The 11,439-nt window shown below is 32.8% G+C and overlaps 1 pseudogene; it reads right to left on the reverse strand.

Moving 5' to 3' along the window:
- Nucleotides 1-9,826: 9,826 nt before the first annotated feature.
- Nucleotides 9,827-10,756, reverse strand: LOC123787328 (olfactory receptor 6C2-like; annotated as a pseudogene).
- Between the last annotated feature and the right edge of the window lie 683 nt (nucleotides 10,757-11,439).

Below are 11,439 nucleotides of genomic sequence, written 5' to 3' on the forward strand. Positions count from 1 at the left end.
CATTTATTAATTTATCCCATGATATATATTTGATTTTTCCAATCATTCACTATTAATAATGTTGGCTGTATGAATATTTTGGCAATTTTAAACCAATGCCTGAATTAAATGTACAGTGTTCTTCCAAAAGCATTTTCATGCAAATATTTTTGTGTGTGTGAGAATGATTGGTGGAAGTGAAATTTCTAGATAAAAATACTATTCTGCTTTTAGAAAATTTGTATAATAAGAGCCATAAGAAAATTTTATATCAAACGTGTGCCACCATAATTAGGTTTTAGTGTACATTATTTTTATTTTTATGCTTATTTGTATCTTATTCTTTTAAATATGTTAAGTATGAATTTTAAGATTTTAATGAGTCTTTAAAAGTGTCATTGCTGATTTTTGGCATAAAGTTCATGGTTTTATAGAGTCAAATTTATCTTTTTTTTTTGCTTTTTAATTTTTAACAGCACTATGGAGATATAATTGACATTAAATAAACTGTACACATTTAAAGTGTACAATTGTATAAGTTTTGACATATTGTATATTTCCAAGAAAATAACAGAATAATCACAATAATAAATATATCAATTATTCCTCAAAGTTTCCTTGTGCCCCTTGTTAAATCCTTCCTTCTTGGTCCCTGCCTCTCTTCCCCCCACTGCTGCTATATACAGCCAACCATCTTTCATCTGGCTTATTTTATTCAGCATGAGTTTTTGAGATTCATTCACATTATTATGTGTATCTGTAACTCATTCCTTTTATTTTTGAGAAAAATTCCATTTGTGGATATGTCACGATTTGCTTACTATTCACCCGAAAAAGATATTTTGTCATTTCAGTTTTAAGGTGCTTACAAATAAAGCTGCTATGAACCTTCATGCACAAATCTCTTTAATGACATATCCTTTCATTTCACTGATGATTGGATAAACCCCTAGGAGTGGAATGGCGGGGCATATGGAGGGTATCTATGTAACTTTTTAAGAAACCAGGGTTCCAAAGCAGTTACGTGATTTTACAGTCCCGCCAGTGGTGTAGGAGTATTACATTTCATTTCTCTTTTCTTTTCTTTTGTTTTCTTTCTTTTTTTTTTCTTTCTTCTTTTTCTTCTTCTTTTTTTTTTTTTTACAAGACTTTATTTATTTATTGGAGAGAGAGAGACAGAGTCACGAGAGAGAGCTAGAGCAGGGAGGAGACAGAGAAGCAGGCTCTCCGCTAACAGGGAGCCAGATGGGGGCCTCGATCGCAGGACTCTGGGATTCTGACCTGAGCCAAAGGCGGACACTTAACTAACTGAGCCACCCAGGTGCCCCTTATGGTCCACTTCTTCGGTATGATCAATTTTTATACTTTTAGACATTCTAGTAGGTGTTGTGGTATTTCACTGTGATTTTAATTTTTGTACACCTAATAGCCAATGATGTTGAATAACTTTTGGTGCATTTAGTTGCCATCTGTATATCTTCTTTGGTAAAGTATCTGTTTAAATCATTCACTTATTTTTAAATTGGGTTGTGACTTTTCTTATTATTGAGTTTTGAGAGTTTTTATTCAGTCTGGATACAAGTCCTTTATCAGATATATGATTCACAAATATTTTTTTCCTAGTTTGTGGCTTGTCCTATTCTCTTAATGTCTTTTTAAGAGCAGAATTCAGAATTCTTCATTATGATAGATAACATTTCATCATTTTTTAAAATGTGTCATGCTTTTATTATTGTATCTAAAAAATCTTCGCCTAACCCAACAATAATATCCTACTGTGTTTTTTTCCTAGAAGTATTATAGTTTGTTTTACATTTGTCTGTGATTCATTTTGAGTAAATTTTTGTCAATCGGTCTGTAAATAGTACAAGATACATATCAAAGTTCCTTAAAAAACAGGGCTATTCAATTCTTTCAGTGCCATTTATTGAAAAGACTGATCTTTTTTTAATGAATTATTTCTGCATCTCTATAAAAAATCAATTGACTATAAATGTAAGGTTTTACTTCTGGAGTGTCATTTCTTTTCCACGGACCTATTTCTCTGTCTTTACACCAATATCACCCTGTCTCGCTTTATAATAAGTGTTAAATTAAGGTAGATCCTTTAAGTTTGTTCTTTTCATAGTTGAATTCATTATTAAAGGCCTTTTGAATTTCCATTTGAATTGTATAATTGCCCGTCAATTTCTAGAAGAAATTCTGCTTGGATTTTAAGATTGAATTAAATCTGTGAATTAATTTGGAAATAATTTAACTCTTAACAAAATTTAGTTTTTGATTCGTGAAAGTAACACATATCTCCACTCAGTTGGCTCTTTTTAAGCTTCCTTCAACAAATTCTTAGTTTTCAGTAGTCTGATCTTTTACATGTTTTGTCAGGTTTAGACCTAAGTATTTCAAAATTTTGATACTATTTTCTTAGTGTTCAATTTCTGATTGTTGCTGGTATATAAAAATATGTTTGAATTTTGTATGTGGATTTTTTTCAGGCAGAATTTATAAATTCACTTATTAGTTCTAACAGCTTTTGTTTTCGTAGACTCCATAGGATTTTCCACACAGAAGATCAAGTTGCAGGGAAATAAAGGCAATTATTTTCTTCCTATCAAATCTAGACTTTTTTCATTTTTGGACTTACTGCATTAACTGTAACCTTCAGTATCATTTTGAGTAGAAATGGTTAACAATGGGCATCCTTGTCTTGCTCTTGATCTCAGGAGGGAAACATTCAGTATTTCATTATTAAATGTGATGTTAGTTGTAGTGTTCTGTAGACACCTGTTATCAAGTTGAGGAACTTTCTTTTCTGGTTTGCTGAGAATTTTTAAAATTAGAAATGGATACTGGCCTTTTTAAAAATGCTTCTGAATTGATTGAGATGATCATACATATGTCTGCATTTAATATTTTAGTCTCATTATATGGTTGATTTTACTGCTTGATTTTCAGATGTTAAATCAATCTTACATTTCTAGGATAAAATCCTCTGGGAGTATACATAGATATATCTATCTTATCTATATATCCATAGATGGATTCTAATGGCTAATGTTTTATTTTTCCATTTGTATGGAAAATATTAGTTTATAAGTTTCTTTACTTGTGTTCTGAACAAAAGATTCACGACAGCTGTGTTTCGGTTTTGAAAAGGAGAGAAAACTTTATTATTTTTATAGAAACCTAATAGAAACAAAGGAGAAAAGGAATCTACCCACAGAGGAAGCAATAGTAGGCAATAAATGAGAATAAGGCAAAGTTACATCAAGTCAGGTACTTACAGCACCCAACCTCATTAGCTGGGGAAGCCTGGTGGAAACAGCCAGGCTGGAGTCTGGACTGGGAGGCCTGGGTGAAGCGTCCTCCCCTCAGGGGAGACTCCCAACTGACGATCCCCGTGAGGGCCATATTTATAGGGCAACAAGCAGGGTTTCAAATTAAACATCTGTTTGCCTACGTGCAGTTTGGAGCAAGCTGCATTTCCATGTTATATGTTTCTATATTTTTAAGGATCCTGGGCTATGAGTGTCTGCCTCCCCTCCTGGCTTCCCTTTTGGGGGCCAGCCCAGGCGGTAGCAGGAGGGGATGTGAGACAAGATTTGTAGCTCTTGGTGTCCAGAACAGAAGGGCCAGTTCTGACTTGGAGGCCAGATAAGATATGTTAAACAACCAGGCTCCCAAGGTGATTCACACAGCATGAGGCTCACAAACCACATGCCTTAGTCTGCCTGTGTGTGCTGCCCCGGTGGTCAGTTATGCAGGACAACCACAGAAACATCTATCCATGCAGAACAACTTGTGATATATTTGTCTGATTTTGTCAGGTTATCGTTGACCTCATAAAATAAGTTTGGAAATGTCCTCTCCTTATTAGTTTTCTGGAATCATTTGTGTAGAATTGGTATTATTTCTTACTTACATATTTGGTACAATTCACCAGAGAAGCTGTATGGCTTGGATTTTATATGTGGGAATGTTTTAGGTCACATTTTATTTTAATGTTTTTTTTTATTATATTATGTTAGTCACCATACAGTACATCCCTGGTTTCTGATGTAAAGTTCGATGATTCATTAGTTGCGTATACCACCCAGTGCACCATGCAATTTTAAATGTTGTGAAACGTAGATACCTATTAATCTCTTTTTTTTTCTTCTTGAAGTGAATTTTGTTTTTATCTGTGATTTAAAAGTTAATTCTAGCAAGCCTGGCGTTGGCCTAAGCTATTTTTGCTAATTTCCAGCATAGCACTGACCCCAAGGAAAAGCATGAAATATACCGATCAATAATGTTTCTTTGTAACCATGGGTCTGAGGATTTTCAGGACAGTTTGTACCAGCTTGTTAACATTGTTTATTGATAATAGTGATATTGATCATTGGCACTGGATCTAGGTGAGACCACTATAGGGATCTCCTTTTGAGCTATTTATGTAACAGGAATATTCCTACGTAGTAAAATATCAAGACTTAGAGAGTCAGCTATGACTCTATTTGGGCTTTTGGGGATGAGGTGTTTTCTGCACAGATCAGTGGTTTCTGACCTGAGAGAGGAAGTATGTCCAGCAATGTTTCTTACAGAGGGAGGACAATAAGAGGTGTGAGCCTTGCCTCTTCAGATCCCTTAACGTAAGCCAGGCTTTGTCGTGAGGCGTATCTTTATTTTAATGGTGTTCATATAGTGTATTATTTTCTTGTGATAAACTGTAGCTGTAAATATTGTCACCTTGGGCCCTTGTGAATCATCTCTAACGATCAAACATATTTAAGTGTCACCATTGTGCACCAGTGCAGCACGATCGAAGGAGTTCATGTTATCTAAGTTGTCAACTACGGTTATGCACTTTAAATTATATTCCTGTGTTATCCTTTTAATAGCTGTAAAATCTATAGTTATATCACCTCTCTCACACCTTATATTTGTAATTTGTGGCTTTCCCTTTCTTTCTTGATTTTCTCTAAGAACCCAGTTTTATTTATCGTTTTCTTCTTCTATTCCAATTGATTCCTACAATGATTTTTATGATTTCTTTTTTTTAAAAATTTGCTTTGTATTTGATTGACTCCTCCCCCCTCTCCCCCCAATTTTAGGGGAAAATTGAGAACATTTATTAGAGATTTTTCTTCTATATTTATAAAGGGACTTTAATGCTATAAATTTTCATCCAGTTACGGCTTTAGTTGTGTCCAACCTACGTTGACAGGTGATTTAATTCTCATTCATTTCAAAATACTTTAAATATCTCTTTTCATTTCTTCATTGACCGATGTTCCATCTAGATTTGCATTCGTTTCCATATTTTTGGAGATTTTTCTCATGTCTGTTGTTACTTTAATTCTATTGTAGTCAGAGTTCATACTCCATAAGTATGATTTGAATTATTTTATGGCCCAGAATATGGTTTGTTTTATTATGTGTATTTCATGTATTTTTCCATATATTTATGTATACATGTATCTTATACACATCTATCATCTATCTATCATCTATCTATCTATCATCTATTTATCTTTCTATCATCTGTCATTATCTATCATCTATCTATATGCATAAATATAGACACATATTGAAGGCTTTGGTCAAGGTTTGTATTATAAAAATTTGATTTATGGAACACATTTTCCACCTTTCCAAAAAAAGAAAAACCACCAAAACAATTCATAGGAATTCCCCAGATCAAATGGTGTAACTCTAATGTATTTATGTTTAATAACTGCATTACATTCCATTAATTGATAGATTTTCATTTTGCTTTAATTTTTTTTTTGCCACCAGAAATGCTGCATTCCATACTCTGCCTTTCTTTTCATACTATGCTTTTAATACTGTATATTCTTTAAGAATGGTGCTTTAATTTCTGAGTGTCAGATTTGCAGATGGAATTTCTATGTCAAGGTGTGCTTATACTTGATTGCTTGTTGAAAACCTTTAGCAATTTAAATTTCCACATTTGCTATAGGAAGTAGCCTTGTCCCCTGATCCCAGTCAGCAACAGATGAATTAGTTCTTTTCAAAATTGAGAGTTTGATTAGTGTAAATTTTTACTTCAATTCAGATATTTTGGCCTTAGACTGTTAGTGCAGTTGACAACCATAATTTCTTCACTAAATGAGATTTAATATTCTCTAAATTGTCTATTTCTATTTTTTGCTTATTTCTATTTAGATTTTTTTCATTTATATTGTTAACTTATAAGAGGTCTTTGTTTGTCTTAGAAGTCATCCTTTTATCAGTGTTACACATTTCATTTTACCATTATTTGACTTACAAATTTTTTCAGTGGTATCTTCCCCCCCCCCAGTGGTATCTTTTGCCATCAAAATGGTGAAAACACATGTAATCACATAGGCTTCTTTTCTTTTGTCACCTTCTGCCTTTAAATTCTGAAGAAAGAAAATTTCTGCCCCCTTTATATTATCATGGTCATGTATATTTTTAATAACATTTTACTTATTTATTTTTTATATTTAGAATTTTAAAACATTTAGAATGTAAACTATTTGTTGTATGAATACAAGTAAAACTTTTCCATTTGAGTTTTTGTGTGTGAGACTGAAGGAATTATTAAATAAACCATGATTTTTCTACTGAACTGAAATTTTCCGACTTCTATAGAACAAGCAAAACAAACCATTCTATAAAAATAAAGACTATTTATTGTCTGTCCTTTTATAATCTTATCTGTTCTACTGACAATTTTATCTTCTCTTGTTCCAATACCATATTAATTTGATTTCATTGATATGTATGTTTTGATATTATATAAAGCAAGTTTCTGTTCACTAATATTTATTTTTCATTTATCTGTCCTGCATTCATGAGATTTTATTCTTCCATATTAACTTAGAGACAATTTGTGTAATTAGAAAAATGTATAAAGCTGATTCTAATTGGAGTTGTGTTAAAATTATGTATTAAGAGTGAGCAAATTGATATTTTATGATATAATACATTGTATTCATAGTGGAACTTACTCCTGGGTAGTCATACTGATAGCTTCATTAGTAGGGGCTCATTTCTTCTATAAATGTTGTCAATTGACTTTGGTTGCTTCTATCCTTCATCCAAGTTACTAAATATTCTTACTCATCTATTAGCTTCTTATTAGATTTTTTTTGTGTTCTAGGTACATAATAATGTTGTCAGAAAGAAAATACCATATTTCATTGACTCTATTTAAGTGCATGTCATTATTTTATGTACTTTTATTTTACTTTTGTTTTATGTATTTTTATTAAAAATGTGGTTGAAATATGGACACCTTTATTAAAATGTCTTTCATTGTAAGGCACATCCACATTTCAAAGATGTAAATACTTGAAAAGATATGGCTTTCATAATTTTTTTTAAGATTTTGCTTATTTATTTGAGAGAGAGAGAGTGAGCAAGAGTGAACACGCGCAGGGGCAGAGGGAGAAGTAGACTCCCCTGCTGAGCAGGGAGCCTGACACAGGGCTGGTCGTGACCTGAGCCGAAGGCAGATGCTTAACTCACTGAACTACCCAGGTGCCTTGGCTTTCATAATTTCTAACTACAATAGTTCCATAACTTCATGCTGATAATCATCTCAACTATTTTATTATTTATCTTATGGCATTTTCAAGATGGCAGGGAAATGCTGGATATCAGTGATGAAAGGGAGCGTTTTTATATGTTTCTTGATTTTAACTGACTACTGTGTTTCACTGCTTAATATAATTGTTTCAGTTGTATTTCTTTAGATATATTTATTTTAGTAGTTCATCATATTCTCATTTTCCTTTAAGTTTTTTAGAAACAATTACTGATTTTTATCCAGTGATATTTTATCTATTAGTCAAATCCATATAGAATGTTCTTTCTTCAATTTGTTGTTACAACAAAATCAGGCTGTATTTCATATATGTATTTCTATATCTGTATACATTTATCTATCACCTGTCATCTGTTTATCTATTTATTTACCTGTCATCCACCTATGTGTTATCATCATCGTCTATCATCTATCTATCTCTCTATATGTATCATCTACACCCTTGTGTAATTGGAATAAATCTTGATTGATCAAAGTATAATTTTTGACTCTTTTGTTGGATTCTATTTGAAATAGTCTAACTCTATTCATCAGTAAATTATTAAATATTGATTAAAACAAAAATTAAACAATAGTATGCCTTAATGTTTTAATCAGATTTTTGTCAAATATTAAGATGTTTCATAAAATTCATTATTGTTTAGATAATTGAAATCTTAATTAGATGATCATCTCTTGCTTTACCATGGTTGGTTGTAATTTGGTCCTCTTGCCTCTTTAATGGTAAATCTTATTTGGCTTCCCAGATGTTATATGGAGATCAATCTAATTAAGTTTTCCACATCTTGAATTAATTTTCAAAATTTTGTTTTGCTAAATCTTGTTCGTAGCTCTAGATCTTCACATTTTGTTGTGGTGGTGGAATCGTGACAGCACATCCATGAAGTCATTCTAATTCGTACTGCATTAGTATTCATATCTTCCTTCTGATTTGTAACCTTACATGTTTTGCTCTTTGTTTTGTATTAACTGATGCTTCTGGGAAATTTATCAGTTTCCTTGAAATTTTTTTAAAAAGTCAACTTTTAGGTTTATTTATCTTTTGAAATTTATTTAATTTTCTTTTCTTAGTAAAATCATGTCCTACATACAATTAATTTTATAATTTTAAAATGTTATGATGAGCAAATAAAGTGTTGCTTTATTTTGTGTTCTGTTTACTTCTGAAAATAATGAATAATTCTTTGATTACTTCTGTGTATAGCTTTTCATGAGTTGTTATGAAGTATATCTATTTCAATGAAGATGTATTTCTTAAATTCCAAAGAGTTATCACTGGATTCACTGTTTAATTCTTTACATATGGTATTAGTAGATTATTTTTTTATAGCATTTGATATGTAAATGATCTCTTTTAGTTAGAGAAACATAACAGTCCCCAACTCCTTATCCATAGTTCATATAAGGAAGAGACAGAGAAATTTCCTAGAGAAAATTGTTGTGTTTTCATGAAAGTGGGCACTTTTCCTCTAAATCACACTTTTTAACATCTTGACTTTATGCTATCTTGTCGGTTTCCTGTGTTTTCACCACTTAAACCCTGACACTTCACCTCCCTTCTTCGTATGGATATTTAATCCAAGCCCCTGTAACCCAGAGGTTACTGCCCTTCTCCGTCCTCCTTTCTTGGCTTTCCTGGGAATCCACAGTCATACGTGAGGTTATTTATCTTCATTCCTGATTATTCTGTAGTCTGATATGTTGTGATTGCCCACATTTTAACCTTTACTCTTAGCTATATATTCAAAAGAATATTTGTGAGATTTTATCTAGTATTTTTTAATATATTTTCCTATAGTATTAAAAATGCTGCTATCTTCTGTCTCAGTTGATCCTTGCATTATTATATCAAGCCCTCATGCATTTTAGTCACTATTTTATCATGAAATTTCCATCTCACTTGAATTTTTGTAGTATTTTATGCATGGCTGAGTGCAGTAATCAGCATACCATGCTACCAGTTTTATGGAAGACTAAAGAAGAGTTTTATTATAGCATAAGATTTAGTTATATGGCATTATATTTATCTACAAATGAGTTTATGAGATGTACACTTTCATTTTCTTTACTGAGATGTCTTCCACAAGAAGTTGAGTAAGAACCATGGAAAGAAATAAGTTGATTAAGGTGCAATGTAAGTAAATTGAAAGAGGAGCTGAGAAATATAACTGAAATTTAGACTGTTAAAAGATAAAGAAAATTATAAGCATCATTAGACATGTTTAGCAACCATTCACCTTTTATTTAACTTCATTTATTGACTGCTATTTTATTTTACTTCTTTAAGAATGCTACAGTTCTTTTGATTGAGTCACTGAAGGCTTTTTTTACTTGCTTATTTCTCAGTGTATAAACAAATGGATTTAATGTAGATGAAATGGAAGAAAAGAGCAGTGAAACCACTTTGTAGTGGTCACTTCTTCCTTTGCTGTCGGATTCATATAGATGAACATGCATGTGCCGTAGGTGATGGAAACCACAATCATGTGGGAAGAACAGGTGGAAAAGGCCTTTTTTCTTTTCTGGACAAAGGAAATCCTAAAATTGTTTTGATAATGTAAGTATAAGATAGACCTACACACATAAGGGTCAGAATGAGGGTCAGCACAGCACAGATGAAAACAGTTTGTTCCATGAGCCATGTGTCTGAACATGAGATCTTCAGGAGGGGAGAAGCATCACAGAGAAAGTGATCAATAAAATTCAAGTCACAAAATTTCAGATTTAGCCCCAGACTAAGTGGGGAGATTATGACCAACAACCCAGCCAACCAACAGCAAAAAATATGACTCCTGCAGACGCTGCTGCTCATGATGGTTACATAATGCAAGGGTTTGCAGATGGCCACGTAGCGGTCATAGGACATGGTGGCCATCAGAAAAAACTCCGATACTCCACAGAGGTCCGTAAAAAACACTTGGATGACACAAGCATTATAGGTAGTGGCTCTGTCACCTGTTGCTATGCTATACAAGTACCTGGGAATACAGGCAGTTGTGAATGAGATCTCCAAGAAGGAGAAATTTTGTAAAAAGAGGTACATGGGTGTTTTAAGGTGGGGATCCACAAAAGTGAGTGTGATGCTGGTCAGATTTCCAGTTACACTCAGCATGTAGGTGAGAAACAGATAAAAATCAGAACTTGCAGCTCAAGGTCATCTGTCAGGCCCAGCAGAATGAATGCTGTTATTGTACCGTTTCCCATCACTGATGTCTTCTGTCCAATCTACACACTTGATAATTCAGAGAGATTATTTTGTATAGATTCTATTGACTGTACAAAATCTTTGGAAAAAATGTACAAAATCTAATTTAATCAGCCCTACCATCACTATATTTCCATATTATATTATATTAACTTATTACGTTATATATATTTTTGTTTGTTCCAAGTTTTTATTAAATTCCAGTTAGTTAACAGATAGTGTAATATTAGTTTCAGAAGTAGGATTTAGTGACTCATCACTTACATACAACACCCGGTGCTCATAACAGCAAGTGCCTTCTTTAATACCCATCACCCATTTAGCTTATCCCCCTAACCACATCCCTCCAGCAACCCTCAGTTTGTTCTCTACAGCTAGGAGTCTGTTTCTTGGTTTACCTTCCTCTCTCTCTTTTTTTCTTTCCACTATGTTCATCTGTTTTGTTTCTTAAATTTCACATATGAGGGAAATCCCATGATATTTGTCTTTCTCTGACTGACTTATTTTGCTTAGCATGATACACTCTGGCTCCATCCACATCATTGCAAATGGCAAGATTCTGTTCTTTTCTGATGGCTCAGTAATATTCCATTGTATGTATATAACACATCTTCTTTATCCAGTCATCAGTTGGTGGACATTTGGGCTCTTTCCATGATTTGGCTATTGTTGATAATGCTGG

The sequence above is a fragment of the Ursus americanus genome, chromosome 17 (genome assembly GCF_024610735.1).
Source record: "Ursus americanus isolate L20-20 chromosome 17, mUrsAme1.1.p, whole genome shotgun sequence".
Lineage (NCBI taxonomy): Eukaryota > Metazoa > Chordata > Mammalia > Carnivora > Ursidae > Ursus > Ursus americanus.